Here is a 12,454-nt window from a genome sequence, read left to right as displayed (position 1 = left end):
TCTGACCTGTCATCTCAATGACATCCCTAATTATCTATTAAACGTCCTCCTAAATGGATTGAATAAATGCTCCTTTTATGGACAAGAAATAGACAGGCAGAGGCTTCAAGAAGAATACTTGCTCCTGGTGGGGCTTGAACTCATAACCTTGTCATCTAATTTCTGTATACTGCTGTATAAGTAAAACAGGCTAACCAATTGCACCACAGGATCCATCAACAACACTTTCACTGATCTTCATATTTTGCAGGTACCGTACTGACTTTCGAGCAGTCTAGCCACCCTGCATTGCTGACTTGTCAGGCATAGCTGGTGATAGAGAAGACTATGAATTTGAATACTTGCTGTTCCTGCACTCTGTTATCTCAATGACATACCTATTATCTATTAAACGTCCTCGTAAATGGATTGAAAAAATGCTCCTTTTATGGACAAGAAATAGACAGGCATAGGCTTCTAGAAGAATACTTGCTCCTGGTGGGGCTTGAAGTCGTAACCTTGTCATCTAATTTCTGTATACTGCTGTATAAGTACAACATGCTGACAGACTGCACCACAGGATCCATCAACAACACTTTCACTGATCTTCATAATTTGCAGAAATGGAGCTGAACGATATTCGGACCAAGTCAATACTACTGTTGAGGTACCTGGCTAGCTCAGTCGGTAGAGCATAAATAGACAGGCAGAGGGTTCAAGAAAAGAACATGCTCCTGGTGAGGATCGAACTCACAACCTCGGCATTGCTTCTCTGCATACTGCTGTATAAGTACCACGCGCTAACCGATTGCGCCACAGGAGCCTGATCACCTGTTTACCACATTTTGCACAAACATAGATGTACAATATTCGGTCAGAGTCAGTCCGACAATTGACCTACCTGGCTAACTCAGACGGTAGAGAATGAGACTCTTTATCTCATATTCGTGGGTTCGAACCACAAATGGGGGGATTATTTTCTGAGCCGAAGCACCAAAAAACTTTGCAAACAGCCATACGCTTGGACTTTTGAGCAGGCTTGCCACCCTGCATTGCTGACTTGTCAGGCATAGCTGGTGATAGAGAAGACTATGAATTTGAATACATGCTGTTCCTGCACTCTGACCTGTTATCTCAATGACATACCTATTATCTATTAAACGTCCTCCTAAATGGATTGAATAAATGCTCCTTTTATGGACAAGAAATAGACAGGCATAGGCTTCTAGAAGAATACTTGCTCCTGGTGGGGCTTGAAGTCATAACCTTGTCATCTAATTTCTGTATACTGCTGTATAAGTACAACATGCTGACAGACTGCACCACAGGATCCATCAACAACACTTTCACTGATCTTCATATTTTGCAGAAATGGAGCTGAACGATATTCGGACCAAGTCAACTACTGTTGAGGTACCTGGCTAGCTCAGTCGGTAGAGCATAAATAGACAGGCAGAGGGTTCAAGAAAAGTACATGCTCCTGGTGAGGATCGAACTCACAACCTCGGCATTGCTTCTCTGCATACTGCTGTATAAGTACCACGCGCTAACCGATTGCGCCACAGGAGCCTGATCACCTGTTTACCACATTTTGCACAAACATAGATGTACAATATTCGGTCAGAGTCAGTCCGACAATTGACCTACCTGGCTAACTCAGACGGTAGAGAATGAGACTCTTCATCTCGTATTCGTGGGTTCGAACCACAAATGGGGTGATTATTTTCTGAGCCGAAACACCAAAACACTTCGCAAACAGCCATACGCTTGGACTTTCGAGCAGGCTTGCCACCCTGCATTGCTGACTTGTCAGGCATAGCTGGTGATAGAGAAGACGCTGATTTTGTATTCTATCTCTGCCTGCACTCTGACCTGTCATCTCAATGACATCCCTATTATCTATTAAACGTCCTCCTAAATGGATTGAATAAATGCTCCTTTTATGGACAAGAAATAGACAGGCAGAGGCTTCAAGAAGAATACTTGCTCCTGGTGGGGCTTGAACTCATAACCTTGTCATCTAATTTCTGTATACTGCTGTATAAGTAAAACAGGCTAACCAATTGCACCACAGGATCCATCAACAACACTTTCACGGATCTTCATATTTTGCAGAAATGGAGCTGAACGATATTCGGACCAAGTCAATACTACTGTTGAGGTACCTGGCTAGCTCAGTCGGTAGAGCATGAGACTCTTAATCTCAGGGTAGTGGGTTTGATCCCCATGTTAGGTGGTTATTTTCACTGCAGAAGCACCAACTCACTGACTTTCGAGCAGTCTGCATTGCTGACTTGTCAGGCATAGCTGGTGATAGAGAAGACTATGAATTTGAATACTTGCTGTTCCTGCACTCTGACCTGTTATCTCAATGACATACCTATTATCTATTAAACGTCCTCCTAAATGGATTGAATAAATGCTCCTTTTATGGACAAGAAATAGACAGGCATAGGCTTCTAGAAGAATACTTGCTCCTGGTGGGGCTTGAAGTCGTAACCTTGTCATCTAATTTCTGTATACTGCTGTATAAGTACAACATGCTGACAGACTGCACCACATGATCCATCAACAACACTTTCACTGATCTTCATATTTTGTGAAATGGAGCTGAACGATATTCGGACCAAGTCAATACTACTGTTGAGGTACCTGGCTAGCTCAGTCGGTAGAGCATAAATAGACAGGCAGAGGGTTCAAGAAAAGTACATGCTCCTGGTGAGGATCGAACTCACAACCTCGGCATTGCTTCGCTGCATACTGCTGTATAAGTACCACGCGCTAACCGATTGCGCCACAGGAGCCTGATCACCTGTTTACCACATTTTGCACAAACATAGATGTACAATATTCGGTCAGAGTCAGTCCGACAATTGACCTACCTGGCTAACTCAGACGGTAGAGAATGAGACTCTTTATCTCGTATTCGTGGGTTCGAACCACAAATGGGGTGATTCTTTTCTGAGCCGAAGCACCAAAAAACTTCGCAAACAGCCATACGCTTGGACTTTCGAGCAGGCTTGCCACCCTGCATTGCTGACTTGTCAGGCATAGCTGGTGATAGAGAAGACGATGATTTTGTATTCTATCTCTGCCTGCACTCTGACCTGTCATCTCAATGACATCCCTATTATCTATTAAACGTCCTCCTAAATGGATTGAATAAATGCTCCTTTTATGGACAAGAAATAGACAGGCAGAGGCTTCAAGAAGAATACTTGCTCCTGGTGGGGCTTGAACTCATAACCTTGTCATCTAATTTCTGTATACTGCTGTATAAGTAAAACAGGCTTACCAATTGCACCACAGGATCCATCAACAACACTTTCACTGATCTTCATATTTTGCAGAAATGGAGCTGAACGATATTCGGACCAAGTCAATACTACTGTTGAGGTACCTGGCTAGCTCAGTCGGTAGAGCATAAATAGACAGGCAGAGGGTTCAAGAAAAGTACATGCTCCTGGTGAGGATCGAACTCACAACCTCGGCATTGCTTCGCTGCATACTGCTGAATAAGTACCACGCGCTAACCGATTGCCCCACAGGAGCTTGATCACCTGTTTACCATATTTTGCACAAACATAGATGTACAATACTCGGTCCGAGTCAGTTAGACAATTGACCTACCTGGCTAACTCAGACGGTAGAGCATGAGACTCTTACAGTTTTTTTTCGATTGCTAAACGACAGTGGACACAACTGGAGTCACATGTGCAAAACTCTAACTACAGTCTGCACAGCAGCAGTTCATGTGGACCAAACTCTAGTTCGTTTTTCATTGCTTGAACACAGTTTTCAAAACTCTACACACTTATTCCATGACTTTAACCACAACCTGCACAACACTGTGGATTTACAGCACTTTGTTCAAATGCTAACACACTGCTTTCAAAACTGTGAACCACACATTCAAAACGGAATAGATTTCAGCCTTGTGCCTTTCAAACACTGCTAATTGCAATTTCAGCTGAAAGGCTAAGCAGGTGTCTTGTTTTAGACTTGTTAGTGAACACACACACATATTACAGTATATATAGGTAGAGCTCAGAAAGACTCATTTTGGAAATGGAACAAGGAAGATGGGTTCGTGGAGGGAGAAGGGTGGCAGGGAGAGGGCGGATGCGTGGAGGAAGACAAAGAAGACAAAGAGCTGTTATTTCAGATGAAATAAGGGCTACACTTATAGACCATGTCGTGAACCATGGTCTCTCATTGAGAGAGGCAGGGTTGAGTGTGCAACCCAATCTGCAAAGATCCACAGTGGCATCTGTAATGCGAATTTTCCATCATGCAAACAGGTGAGAGTTACATCCTTACAGTAAATGAAAACATTACAGGAATCTATTTTGTATTGCAATTATAGAATATTTACACAGATATATATTACAGTAAGTTTAACTGTAAAATATATTTTTACAACAGGACCCAAAGGCTGCCCCCAATAGGGGGAAGAGGAAAAATATTTTCAGATGAGCAGGAAAATGCTATTGTTGACATGGTTGCTGTCAACAATGCAATACAACTGCGGGAGATTCAAGATAGTGCTGGCTGATAATGATATATTTGAAAATGTTAATTCTGTCAGCACAACAACTATTGCTCGAGTCCTAAAGAAACACCAAGTTACAATGAAACAGTTATACACTGTACCATTCGAGAGAAACAGTGAATGGGTAAAAGAGCAAAGATACCAATATGTCCAGGTAAGACGTCTGAGGTTACGTACACAGCTATACAAAATATTTACAGTAAAAAAAAACACTAGCATTTCTACAGTAAAACTGTGCACTTACTGTTTTTCAGAGAGTAATGGAGGTGGAAGCACTGGAAAGACCACATTAATTTGTATTTATCGATGAAGCTGGATTTAACCTTGCCAAAACACGGCGCAGAGGAAGGAATGTTATAGGTCAAAGGGCCACTGTGGAGGTTCCAGGCCAAAGGGGGGGGAAATATCACCATGTGTGCTGCAATGGCCAATGATGGTTTGCTTCTCAACACACCACTCATTGGCCCATACAACACAGAAAGGCTTATAGCTTTCCTAGAAAAGCTCTATGCTCAGCTAGTGCCAGCAGAACAGGGGGAGCCAGTAAGAAACCCCAAAGTTTTTGTCATAGTTTGCGATAACGTTGCTTTTCACCACTCTGCAGCTGTCACAGATTGGTTTGCAGCACATCACAGATTTATGGTTTTGTACCTGCCTGCATATTCACCCTTCCTCAACCCAATAGAGGAGTTTTTCTCTGCCTGGAGGTGGAAAGTGTTTGGTCACCACCCACATGACCAAATGTCTCTTTTGGAAGCCATGCGTGCCGGATGTGAGGACACGAGTCCAGAGGACTGCCAGAGATGGATAAGGCACTCCAGAAGGTTCTTCCCCAGGTGCATGGCAAGAGAAAACATTAGGTGTGATGTTGAAGAAAACATGTGGCCTGATGCTAGAGAGAGGCAGGATTAGCCCCTCAATTATTTGTTTGAATTACAGTATGTACTTTTAGTTTCTACCTTTTTTTTCTAATTACTGTAATTCCGTAAATTACTACAGACTATTGAAGCAAACTGCTAATTTTAATTTACCTTAAAGAATTGTTATATTCTAAAAAGTCATAATATAATAGAGACAGTAGATCTAGCTGGTCTGTCATAATAAAATAGAGACAGTAGAACGAGCTGGTCTGTCATAATATAATAGAGACAGTAGATCTAGCTGGTCTGTCATAATATAATAGAGACAGTAGATCTAGCCTGTCTGTCATATTATAATTGAGACAGTAGATCTAGCTGGTCTGTCATAATATAATAGAGACATTAGATCTAGCTGGTCTGTCATAATATAATAGAAACAGTAGATCTAGCTGGTCTGTCATAATATAATAGAAACAGTAGATCTAGCTGGTCTGTCATAATATAATAGAGAGAGTATATCTAGCTAGTCTGTCATAATATAATAGAGACAGTAGATCTAGCTGGTCATAATTAGTCATAATATGATAGAGAGAGTAGATCTAGCTGGTCTGTCATAATATAATAGAGACATAGAGACAGTAAATCTCGCTGGTCTGTCATAATATAATAGACACAGTAGATCTAGCTGGTCTGTCATAATATAATAGAGAAAGTAGATCTTGCTTGTCTGTCATATTATAATAGAGACAGTAGATCTTGCTGGTCTGTCATAAAATAATAGAGACAGTAGATCTAGCTGGTCTGTCATAATATAACAGAGAGAGTATATCTAGCTGGCTTGTCATAATATAACATTGACATAGAGACAGTAGATCTAGCTGGTCTGTCATAATACAATAAAGACAGTATATCTAGCTGGTCTGTCATAATATAATAGAGACATAGAGACAGTAGATCTAGCTGGTCTGTCATAATATAATAGAGACAGTAGATCTAGCTGGTCTGTCATAATATAATAGACACAGTAGATCTAGCTGGTCTGTCATGATTTAATAGAGACAGTAGATCTAGCTGTTCTGTCATATAATAATAGAGAGTAGATCTAGCTGGCCTGTCATAATATAATAAAGACAGTGGATCTAGCTGGTCTGTCATAATATAATAGAGACAGCAGATCTAGCTGGTCTGTCATAATATAATAGAGAGAGTATATCTAGCTGGTCTGTCATAATATAATAGAAAAATAGAGACAGTAGATCTAGCTGGTCTGTCGTAATATAATAGACACAGTAGATCTAGCTGGTCTGTCATAATAAAATAGAGGCAGTAGATCTAGCTGGTCTGTCATAATATAATAGAGACATAGAGACAGTAGATCTAGCTGGTCTGTCATAATATAATAGAGACAGTAGATCTAGCTGGTCTGTCATGATTTAATAGAGACAGTAGATCTAGCTGTTCTGTCATATAATAATAGAGACAGTAGATCTAGCTGGCCTGTCATAATATAATAAAGACAGTGGATCTAGCTGGTCTGTCATAATATAATAGAGACAGTAGATCTAGCCTGTCTGTCATAATAAAATAGAGACAGTAGATCTAGCTGGTCTGTCATAATATAATAGAGACAGTAGATCTAGCTGGTCTGTCATAATATAATAGAGACAGTAGATCTAGCCTGTCTGTCATATTATAATTGAGACAGTAGATCTAGCTGGTCTGTCATAATATAATAGAGACATAAGATCTAGCTGGTCTGTCATAATATAATAGAAACAGTAGATCTAGCTGGTCTGTCATAATATAATAGAAACAGTAGATCTAGCTGGTCTGTCATAATATAATAGAGAGAGTATATCTAGCTAGTCTGTCATAATATAATAGAGACAGTAGATCTAGCTGGTCATAATTAGTCATAATAAAATAGAGAGAGTAGATCTAGCTGGTCTGTCATAATATAATAGAGACATAGAGACAGTAGATCTCGCTGGTCTGTCATAATATAATAGACACAGTAGATCTAGCTGGTCTGTCATAATATAATAGAGAAAGTAGATCTTGCTTGTCTGTCATATTATAATAGAGACAGTAGATCTTGCTGGTCTGTCATAAAATAATAGAGACAGTAGATCTAGCTGGTCTGTCATAATATAACAGAGAGAGTATATCTAGCTGGTCTGTCATAATATAATAGAAAAATAGAGACAGTAGATCTAGCTGGTCTGTCGTAATATAATAGACACAGTAGATCTAGCTGGTCTGTCATAATAAAATAGAGGCAGTAGATCTAGCTGGTCTGTCATAATATAATAGAGACATAGAGACAGTAGATCTAGCTGGTCTGTCATAATATAATAGAGACAGTAGATCTTGCTGGTCTGTCATAATATAATTGAGACAGTAGATCTAGCTTGTCTGTCATAATATAATAGAGAGAGTATATATAGCTGGTCTGACATATTATAATAGAGACATAGAGACAGTAGATCTAGCTGGTCTGTCATAATATAATAGAGACAGTAGAACTAGCTGCTCTGTCATAATATAATAGAGAAAGTAGATCTTGCTTGTCTGTCATATTATAATAGAGACAGTAGATCTTGCTGGTCTGTCATAAAATAATAGAGACAGTAGATCTAGCTGGTCTGTCATAATATAACAGAGAGAGTATATCTAGCTGGCTTGTCATAATATAACATTGACATAGAGACAGTAGATCTAGCTGGTCTGTCATAATACAATAGAGACAGTATATCTAGCTGGTCTGTCATAATATAATAGAGACATAGAGACAGTAGATCTAGCTGGTCTGTCATAATATAATAGAGACAGTAGATCTAGCTGGTCTGTCATAATATAATAGACACAGTAGATCTAGCTGGTCTGTCATGATTTAATAGAGACAGTAGATCTAGCTGTTCTGTCATATAATAATAGAGAGTAGATCTAGCTGGCCTGTCATAATATAATAAAGACAGTGGATCTAGCTGGTCTGTCATAATATAATAGAGACAGCAGATCTAGCTGGTCTGTCATAATATAATAGAGAGAGTATATCTAGCTGGTCTGTCATAATATAATAGAAAAATAGAGACAGTAGATCTAGCTGGTCTGTCGTAATATAATAGACACAGTAGATCTAGCTGGTCTGTCATAATAAAATAGAGGCAGTAGATCTAGCTGGTCTGTCATAATATAATAGAGACATAGAGACAGTAGATCTAGCTGGTCTGTCATAATATAATAGAGACAGTAGATCTAGCTGGTCTGTCATGATTTAATAGAGACAGTAGATCTAGCTGTTCTGTCATATAATAATAGAGACAGTAGATCTAGCTGGCCTGTCATAATATAATAAAGACAGTGGATCTAGCTGGTCTGTCATAATATAATAGAGACAGTAGATCTAGCCTGTCTGTCATAATAAAATAGAGACAGTAGATCTAGCTGGTCTGTCATAATATAATAGAGACAGTAGATCTAGCTGGTCTGTCATAATATAATAGAGACAGTAGATCTAGCCTGTCTGTCATATTATAATTGAGACAGTAGATCTAGCTGGTCTGTCATAATATAATAGAGACATAAGATCTAGCTGGTCTGTCATAATATAATAGAAACAGTAGATCTAGCTGGTCTGTCATAATATAATAGAAACAGTAGATCTAGCTGGTCTGTCATAATATAATAGAGAGAGTATATCTAGCTAGTCTGTCATAATATAATAGAGACAGTAGATCTAGCTGGTCATAATTAGTCATAATATAATAGAGAGAGTAGATCTAGCTGGTCTGTCATAATATAATAGAGACATAGAGACAGTAGATCTCGCTGGTCTGTCATAATATAATAGACACAGTAGATCTAGCTGGTCTGTCATAATATAATAGAGAAAGTAGATCTTGCTTGTCTGTCATATTATAATAGAGACAGTAGATCTTGCTGGTCTGTCATAAAATAATAGAGACAGTAGATCTAGCTGGTCTGTCATAATATAACAGAGAGAGTATATCTAGCTGGTCTGTCATAATATAATAGAAAAATAGAGACAGTAGATCTAGCTGGTCTGTCGTAATATAATAGACACAGTAGATCTAGCTGGTCTGTCATAATAAAATAGAGGCAGTAGATCTAGCTGGTCTGTCATAATATAATAGAGACATAGAGACAGTAGATCTAGCTGGTCTGTCATAATATAATAGAGACAGTAGATCTTGCTGGTCTGTCATAATATAATTGAGACAGTAGATCTAGCTTGTCTGTCATAATATAATAGAGAGAGTATATATAGCTGGTCTGACATATTATAATAGAGACATAGAGACAGTAGATCTAGCTGGTCTGTCATAATATAATAGAGACAGTAGAACTAGCTGCTCTGTCATAATATAATAGAGAAAGTAGATCTTGCTTGTCTGTCATATTATAATAGAGACAGTAGATCTTGCTGGTCTGTCATAAAATAATAGAGACAGTAGATCTAGCTGGTCTGTCATAATATAACAGAGAGAGTATATCTAGCTGGCTTGTCATAATATAACATTGACATAGAGACAGTAGATCTAGCTGGTCTGTCATAATACAATAGAGACAGTATATCTAGCTGGTCTGTCATAATATAATAGAGACATAGAGACAGTAGATCTAGCTGGTCTGTCATAATATAATAGAGACAGTAGATCTAGCTGGTCTGTCATAATATAATAGACACAGTAGATCTAGCTGGTCTGTCATGATTTAATAGAGACAGTAGATCTAGCTGTTCTGTCATATAATAATAGAGAGTAGATCTAGCTGGCCTGTCATAATATAATAAAGACAGTGGATCTAGCTGGTCTGTCATAATATAATAGAGACAGCAGATCTAGCTGGTCTGTCATAATATAATAGAGAGAGTATATCTAGCTGGTCTGTCATAATATAATAGAAAAATAGAGACAGTAGATCTAGCTGGTCTGTCGTAATATAATAGACACACTAGATCTAGCTGGTCTGTCATAATAAAATAGAGGCAGTAGATCTAGCTGGTCTGTCATAATATAATAGAGACATAGAGACAGTAGATCTAGCTGGTCTGTCATAATATAATAGAGACAGTAGATCTAGCTGGTCTGTCATGATTTAATAGAGACAGTAGATCTAGCTGTTCTGTCATATAATAATAGAGACAGTAGATCTAGCTGGCCTGTCATAATATAATAAAGACAGTGGATCTAGCTGGTCTGTCATAATATAATAGAGACAGTAGATCTAGCCTGTCTGTCATAATAAAATAGAGACAGTAGATCTAGCTGGTCTGTCATAATATAATAGAGACAGTAGATCTAGCTGGTCTGTCATAATATAATAGAGACAGTAGATCTAGCCTGTCTGTCATATTATAATTGAGACAGTAGATCTAGCTGGTCTGTCATAATATAATAGAGACATAAGATCTAGCTGGTCTGTCATAATATAATAGAAACAGTAGATCTAGCTGGTCTGTCATAATATAATAGAAACAGTAGATCTAGCTGGTCTGTCATAATATAATAGAGAGAGTATATCTAGCTAGTCTGTCATAATATAATAGAGACAGTAGATCTAGCTGGTCATAATTAGTCATAATATAATAGAGAGAGTAGATATAGCTGGTCTGTCATAATATAATAGAGACATAGAGACAGTAGATCTCGCTGGTCTGTCATAATATAATAGACACAGTAGATCTAGCTGGTCTGTCATAATATAATAGAGAAAGTAGATCTTGCTTGTCTGTCATATTATAATAGAGACAGTAGATCTTGCTGGTCTGTCATAAAATAATAGAGACAGTAGATCTAGCTGGTCTGTCATAATATAACAGAGAGAGTATATCTAGCTGGTCTGTCATAATATAATAGAAAAATAGAGACAGTAGATCTAGCTGGTCTGTCGTAATATAATAGACACAGTAGATCTAGCTGGTCTGTCATAATAAAATAGAGGCAGTAGATCTAGCTGGTCTGTCATAATATAATAGAGACATAGAGACAGTAGATCTAGCTGGTCTGTCATAATATAATAGAGACAGTAGATCTTGCTGGTCTGTCATAATATAATTGAGACAGTAGATCTAGCTTGTCTGTCATAATATAATAGAGAGAGTATATATAGCTGGTCTGTCATATTATAATAGAGACATAGAGACAGTAGATCTAGCTGGTCTGTCATAATATAATAGAGACAGTAGAACTAGCTGCTCTGTCATAATATAATAGAGACAGTAGATCTTGCTGGTCTGTCATAATACAATAGAGACAGTATATCTAGCTGGTCTGTCATAATATAATAGAGACATAGAGACAGTAGATCTAGCTGGTCTGTCATAATATAATAGAGACAGTAGATCTAGCTGGTCTGTCATAATATAATAGACACAGTAGATCTAGCTGGTCTGTCATGATTTAATAGAGACAGTAGATCTAGCTGTTCTGTCATATAATAATAGAGAGTAGATCTAGCTGGCCTGTCATAATATAATAAAGACAGTGGATCTAGCTGGTCTGTCATAATATAATAGAGACAGCAGATCTAGCTGGTCTGTCATAATATAATAGAGAGAGTATATCTAGCTGGTCTGTCATAATATAATAGAAAAATAGAGACAGTAGATCTAGCTGGTCTGTCGTAATATAATAGACACAGTAGATCTAGCTGGTCTGTCATAATAAAATAGAGGCAGTAGATCTAGCTGGTCTGTCATAATATAATAGAGACATAGAGACAGTAGATCTAGCTGGTCTGTCATAATATAATAGAGACAGTAGATCTAGCTGGTCTGTCATGATTTAATAGAGACAGTAGATCTAGCTGTTCTGTCATATAATAATAGAGACAGTAGATCTAGCTGGCCTGTCATAATATAATAAAGACAGTGGATCTAGCTGGTCTGTCATAATATAATAGAGACAGTAGATCTAGCCTGTCTGTCATAATAAAATAGAGACAGTAGATCTAGCTGGTCTGTCATAATATAATAGAGACAGTAGATCTAGCTGGTCTGTCATAATATAATAGAGACAGTAGATCTAGCCTGTCTGTC

The 12,454-nt window shown here is 38.2% G+C and overlaps 3 non-coding genes across 3 annotated transcripts; all 3 read right to left on the bottom strand.

Annotated features, from left to right (window-relative positions):
* Positions 1-708: 708 nt before the first annotated feature.
* trnai-uau lies at positions 709-802 on the bottom strand. Its single transcript has 2 exons — positions 765-802; positions 709-744 (listed from the first exon to the last, which is right to left on the bottom strand). It is a non-coding gene; the product is annotated as a tRNA-Ile (tRNA).
* A 652-nt stretch (positions 803-1,454) lies between these two features.
* On the bottom strand, positions 1,455-1,548 carry trnai-uau. The gene is made up of 2 exons: positions 1,511-1,548; positions 1,455-1,490 (listed from the first exon to the last, which is right to left on the bottom strand). It is a non-coding gene; the product is annotated as a tRNA-Ile (tRNA).
* A 1,141-nt stretch (positions 1,549-2,689) lies between these two features.
* Positions 2,690-2,783, bottom strand: trnai-uau. Its single transcript has 2 exons — positions 2,746-2,783; positions 2,690-2,725 (listed from the first exon to the last, which is right to left on the bottom strand). It is a non-coding gene; the product is annotated as a tRNA-Ile (tRNA).
* Between the last annotated feature and the right edge of the window lie 9,671 nt (positions 2,784-12,454).

The sequence above is a fragment of the Oncorhynchus mykiss genome, unplaced genomic scaffold, assembly GCF_013265735.2.
Source record: "Oncorhynchus mykiss isolate Arlee unplaced genomic scaffold, USDA_OmykA_1.1 un_scaffold_272, whole genome shotgun sequence".
Taxonomy (NCBI): Eukaryota; Metazoa; Chordata; class Actinopteri; order Salmoniformes; family Salmonidae; genus Oncorhynchus; species Oncorhynchus mykiss.
Note: the sequence above shows the minus strand (reverse complement) of the source record. Positions and strands in the feature narration are given on the sequence as shown.